At 36.3% G+C, this 6,291-nt stretch overlaps 1 protein-coding gene across 2 annotated transcripts in view; it reads left to right on the top strand.

Moving 5' to 3' along the window:
* The first annotated feature begins 505 nt into the window (after positions 1 to 505).
* LOC122064902 overlaps positions 506 to 6,291 on the top strand; it is an 8,367-nt gene continuing 2,581 nt past the window's right edge. The window contains exons 1-3 of one of the 2 annotated variants that reach the window (XM_042628687.1): positions 506 to 798; positions 1,146 to 1,284; positions 5,746 to 6,139. The gene's annotated coding sequence lies outside the window, so the exon portion shown is untranslated. The remainder of the gene's footprint in view (positions 799 to 1,145; positions 1,285 to 5,745; positions 6,140 to 6,291) is intronic. The other variant, XM_042628688.1, reaches the window with a different exon arrangement.

Genomic DNA, 6,291 nt, shown 5'->3' on the forward strand with positions numbered 1-6,291 from the left:
TCTTCCACTCTATTTTTGTGGCATATGGTTTCCTTTCAATTACATTATGGTATCATCTACATTCCCTTCCTTTCATCTTCTTTGCTTTCATTTTATTTGATTTTTCTCTATAAGTTTTAGCAACTTATTCTTTTTAGAAATTGTTGATATTCAACTTATGATACACTCAACATAAAGATATTGAACCTTTGAATCTGAATGGCTTATCACCTTGTCTGTTTCGATGTTCTTTTCTATAAATCTATTTTTGTATGGTAGTTTTCATCATTAACGAATGGTACATGCAGATTGATGCTAAACTACGGTTTTTTTTTATTTATTTATTTTACTGTGGTATTAAGACTGATTTAGTGAAGATTTAGTGAAGATTGAATTATAGATATATAATGCGCCCATATGTTTAGCTTTTTTCTTTTTGCCTGACCCACATTTGCTTTTATGTCTTTAAAGTTCCACTTTTCTCTTCTACCAAAAAAAAAAAAAATTCCAGTTTTCTCATCCTGTTTCAGGGGTTTCACTCTCCTCCTCCCCAGAAAGCCATAGCTTTTTTTCCCTTCCTGCACAAAACCCCAATTTTCCGCTCTACCCTGTCTCTGTTGCTTCTCTCCACTTTCTCACTTTACCGCAAGAGCCACCTCAAAATCCTCCACTGATCGCTTCAAACCCACACGAACCTTCTCTTCCTCTTCCTATTTCTCTTACTCATCTCCTACTCTCTTTTCTCTCTCCACTTGTCTGCAAACAATTTGGTGGGGGGATTTTGGTTGCAGGAGCACGAACAGGGCACGAACAGTAAAGGTTCGACTCTATCTCTCTTCTTTGTTTATCTGTTCCTGTGGATGAGGCTCTGTTGATTCTATTGGATTATTTTTTCATAACATCTTATATTTACAATTCACTAAGATGGGACTTGCTAAGCCTGGAGCTAAGCTGAGTCACATGGTTTTAGTAGTAGTCATCTATTTCTTAGCTCATTGACTGGATTGATCGACCAGAATTGGTCAAGAGTCTCACTTTGAGTTTGAAAGCAGAAAACTAGAATAAGAGACAGAATATATGGTTATTAAGAATTAAGATCTGTTAGTTCATTCCCTTGAGATGTCCTAGTAAGAAGAGACATTTACTATTCTTGCTGAATTGGACAGCTGAAGGAGTGGAAGCCGCACAAGTTTGTATGATTGCTCATGGACTTTACGAGCCTTGAATCTCAAAGCTCATTGTAGAGAAAAGGACTTTCAAGAGATCTTTCTACTACATTAGTCCATACCAAGAAAAAGTAGCAAGGTAAGACAGACCTCCTATTGTTCTTCATACCTTGCTTTTTTTTTTTTTTTTTGACTGAGTGAGGGATCCAGCTTTCTGTTAGCAAGAACCCAATCGCGCAGCGGAAGGGATCGGATTGGGATCTCTTGCATTCGAAATCACTGTACAAAAATTAATCACATGGGAATAAAATGGTTTACCTTAGAATCACAATTGAAGTTCTTCTTCCAGATAATAGTTCTTCCACACTTGAGCCACTGTAGGGATCGATCTCAACACTTTGCAACTATGATCCATGTTCAATTGGAGAAGAACAATCCACCATTAAAGTTTTCTCCTTCACACACACTCACTCACAATGGAGAGAAGGAAGGGAGAAAAAAAATATGGGAGAGAAGAGAGGAAGTTCTAAAAAACTAAATCTCTTTCTCCCTTGTCCCTTATATAACAAAATTTGTTTTAGGGTTTTCTCTTTTAGTCAAATCTTTATTTCCTAAACAAAGAAAGCCAAATCTTAGTGGTAGAGAACAGTTTCCAAATTGAACAGCTACTTTGTTTCTAAAGTGGGAAGAGGTAGAATCTAAAAGGAATTGATATCTTTCTTTTTATGGGTGACAAATATAATCAAATTATATTTTATCCACTACCAAAAAATAAAAAAATAATTAACCATTTAATATTCCCAAATCTTGTCGTGCAATATTAACACTTTAATTTGCACATAAGACCTTCCACTTTTCCAATATCCCATAATGAGCTATAGGGCATGTAGTTTAATTCTGGCTAACCCCAACTCATTGTACATGTCTGTTTCAGAGATTTTGTGAACATGATCGGATGCCAAAACAAAAAAATATTTCAAATAAAATTTAATAATTAAAATATTATTTTTATATTAAAAATAAGTTTGTAAACAATTTACAAAAATGACACTGGTACTAGATTTCTGTTCGATTAAGTACAGACATTCTCTCTCATCGATATTCCTTAATTAAGGATAGTAGATCCCATGTTGACGATCTCTTTCATTAACAATGTGGGACCACGTGTCCAGCATACCGATATATAGTCCGTTGGACGTCAATCATTGATTTACCAAAACACGTGATACAACACTGCAACAAATAGGATCTCTCAGGTCAAAGGTCAAGTGACGGGTACGAATCTCGTCCTCACACAACTGGCAGTAATACATGAGAGATTCTTACTAAATTCTTTTCTATACACACACAGCATGTGTACTTACATTTATGTACCAGAATCACATCCCTGATGACATACAATGTAACGACCATGTGAACAGGATTCTGGTCTTATTCCTAGTCAAGAACAATTTTGGGTGAAAACCCATGGAACAACTTACAAGCCCAATAAATAAATGACATGCATAAATAAAATTATCTTATTAATAAATCGGGTTTGATGGACATACATATCCAACACTTACACCTTTAGGGAGAAAGATCTTTCTAAGTTCCTACTCTAGCATCACTTGTGAATTATAGATTCATTTGCTAAACATTCATTCGCAGAAAATTGAGCTGTTTATCTAATAACCCTAAGGGGTAGCCGAGTTGGCAAGGGACCTTTACCTCATGAAGCTTGTGGCTTTGAGTTTGACTCCTCTTATCTCCTTGGGGCCACTCACAGTCTCACACGTGGTGTTTAGTGCTCTTACACGGCTTTTAGTGAAAGTTGAATGGTCTCATTCAACCCTGATATGACCCAGTCCATGTGATTATGGGGTCAGTATGGGACTGCAGTCTGCGAGACTAGTCAGGCCGAAGGCATTGATACATGTCGTTAGCCAAAAAAAAAAAAAAAAAAGATATTTTGAAATTCTGACATGGATCATTTCCTTGTTAAGAACTCCACACAGCTTTATTCTATGCATTATTTATTTCATTGATTTTAGTGTCCAAAGCCCAGCCCTCGGAACTTAAGAAGTCCATACACTTAATTTCTACTTATGAATTTTGTTAATTCTAAGTAATTTGCACTATTTGATAAAAAAAAACAGCTTACCAAAAATATAAATAAATAAATAAATAAACCCTTTTTTTGCATTAAATTTCACAAGTCATGGCCAACTTGTGACGCTAGAACTAATAAGTATATATAGCTTTATCATAAAGAAAAAAAAATCTATTACCCACCTAATGTGTTATTGGTCTATGATCCAATAATTTTAGAAAAGTTAACCTTACAATTGGACATACATTGACAAATAATGTAACGAAAGAAAGAAAAAATTACACAACTGAGTTGATTGTATAGATCAAGTTCTCGTACTAGAACTATTTTCGTACAGTCTGATCCACACAGGTGGAATCCACCACAGGGTTTCTCTTTGGATGGATTCCATTTGTGTGAATCAGTTTCGTACGAGAACAGATCTCGTAGAAAGACCTGATCCGCTCTCATTTTTTCACTCGATTTCCATAGTAGAGGCTTTGCTTTGTACACCTATCTCATGCTTTGGATGAGAATGACTTCTTTTTTTTTGTTTATTTTGAATTAACTATGGTGTGAGTGAGTGAAGTTTGCTTTCCATCTTTTTATTTTCTTGATGCTGGAGTGAGAGTGAGTGGGTTTTTTTTTTTTTTTTTGTTGATGCGACTGAGAATGAGTGGATTTTGCCTTTTTTGTTTTTCTATATGCTTGATACTGGAGTGAGAATGAGTGGAGTTTGGCTTTTTTGTTTTTCTATTTTCTGAAACTCCCAACTTTGGGCTCCGATCAGCAATAGGTCGACGATGATGATTATGATGGGAATTAGAATCAGAGCTCGAAGCTCTTACTGAAAGTGGAAATCACACATAAACTGATGCCTCTGAGGCAACTCTGATCCCCTGTGAACCATTAACAAATCACACATAAACTGCAATCCAATTCTAGCAGGCCTCGATCTTGGCATCTGATCTTATTAAAATCCCCTCTAAGCACAGCATTTGCAGAGAAATTGTGGAAGGACAAAAGACTTTGTAATCTGTAAAATGGGGATAAAAAGCGTATGCAATTCTAATCTTGTATAATACTGTGCAATATCCCCTTGAGAGGGTGACACGTGGACAAAGTGGTTTGAACGGCTCAAATTAATCCTACATTGATTCAACTCCAAACTAGTGAGTTGAAGTTGGATCAATGTAGGATTAATCTGAACCGTTCAAACCACTTTATCCACGTGTTACCATCTGAAGGGGATATTGCACGGTATTGCACGGGTAAGGAATTGCAAACGACTTTTATCCGTAAAATGGACAACTAAAATTAATATAAACACAAAAATTAAAGAAAAAGGAACAGTTTTGAACATGGTATCATCTATTGTTCTGCTATTGTTTTGCTAAAAGGAGCTAAAACCGTTTGCTTTTGTCCTCCCCAAAGTTTATTCATGGGAGTGGGCAAAAAAGGTTGGAGAAAGCTTTCCTGTTTTACAGATCCATGAGACGAACAGAAAGCTTATGAAAACTCTCAAGTGGGGGGAAAAAACGAGTAGAGGACAAGTATTGAAAGCTCAAAAGCTCATACTGCAACTTTCTATGTATCATTAGCCATTAAAACAAGAAGTAACAAAGAAGATGAAACCATAAAACCTTGTAACTTCAATAAATAATGGGAAAATTTAGTTGCAGAAGATGAAACCTGTTGAGCTACCACTGCATCTTGAGGATCATCACCCTCGAGGGCTGATAGCAACGCTTGTAAGGAAAGAAGCGTCGTTTTCAAAGTGAGTGCAGGGCTCCATTGATCCTTCAAGATATCCAAGCATATTGAGAACCGAGAACACCTCCTTCTTGGAAGGAGGGGCACTGATTTGCAGGAGCCTTAAAATCAAAATCGATTTTAGTTTCCTTCGAGAGAGGAAGAAGATGAAACTAATGGTGGAGGCCAAACATGTAATCTCAATCAATCAAGGGTATTTTGGGGATTAAATTGAAATTATACATCATACATCATCGTTTAATGGTGAGCAGTGGGCAGGGGCAGCTCATAGTGTGGATACGATTGATAGAATCCACAATGTTAAAGGAAACGTTGTATAATTTTAAACTTTAGAAGGGAAGGGAATATAATAAATGAAGTAAAATTTCCTCTTAAAAAAGAAAAAAAATGAGGTATATATATATGAAACAAAACCGATTTGGATTTCATTTTCCACCGGTACTATTTGATTTCATCAGCTCCCTTAGATATATTTATACAAACTTTTTTCTTTTTTTGATAAAATACATATATCTATAGTCTATGCAACATACTAGATATTAGGATCTTTTTCCTATTCCATATGGGGAGCACATTAGTTGGCCAATGTATAGTTGAAATATCTCGTTTTTGTGTGATTGTCAATGTGCGTATATTCCTTTCCCATTTCCTAAAAATTAATGGGAAGTACGTTCAGCTTAACAAAAATCTTTTCCTTGCTTTTTACACCACTAATCTATTAACTGATAGGGCTGATTCGGTTGATGTCCTTTTCAGGGTGCGCTTTTAGGGAATGAGGGGATGCATCTTCTCATTGTTTTGTACAGGGATTTACCTTTCCACACAAAACCCCGACTTCTTGCTTCTCTCCACTCTCCACTCTCCACTCCCTCACTTTACTGTAAGAGCCACCACAAAATCCTCCTCCGATCGCTTCAAATCCTCTCTTTTCCTCTGGTAAAACCAAAAATTTCTGTGAAAAACCCATCCCCCCTGTTGCTTCTCTCTACTCAGTCTCTATCAGCACGAAACCCTCTCTGCCTCTTCTTCTTATTTCCCTTACTCATCTCCTGCTCTCTTCTCTCAATAATTGTTTGCAAACAAGCTGGTTGGGGATTTTGGTTCCAGGTGCTCCAACACTAAATACACGAACAGGGCACGAACAGTAAAGGTTCGATTCTATCTCTCTTCTTTCTTTAGCTATCTCTGTGGATGTTCTAGTGGTTGTGTTGGGTTGTGCTCCCCTGCTGATGGCAATTTTTTATTTTTATTTTTATTTTTATGATCAATTATATTACAGAGCAAAAAAAAAAAAAAAAAAAA

Source organism: Macadamia integrifolia, unplaced genomic scaffold (genome assembly GCF_013358625.1).
Source record: "Macadamia integrifolia cultivar HAES 741 unplaced genomic scaffold, SCU_Mint_v3 scaffold1811, whole genome shotgun sequence".
In the NCBI taxonomy this organism is placed as follows: domain Eukaryota; kingdom Viridiplantae; phylum Streptophyta; class Magnoliopsida; order Proteales; family Proteaceae; genus Macadamia; species Macadamia integrifolia.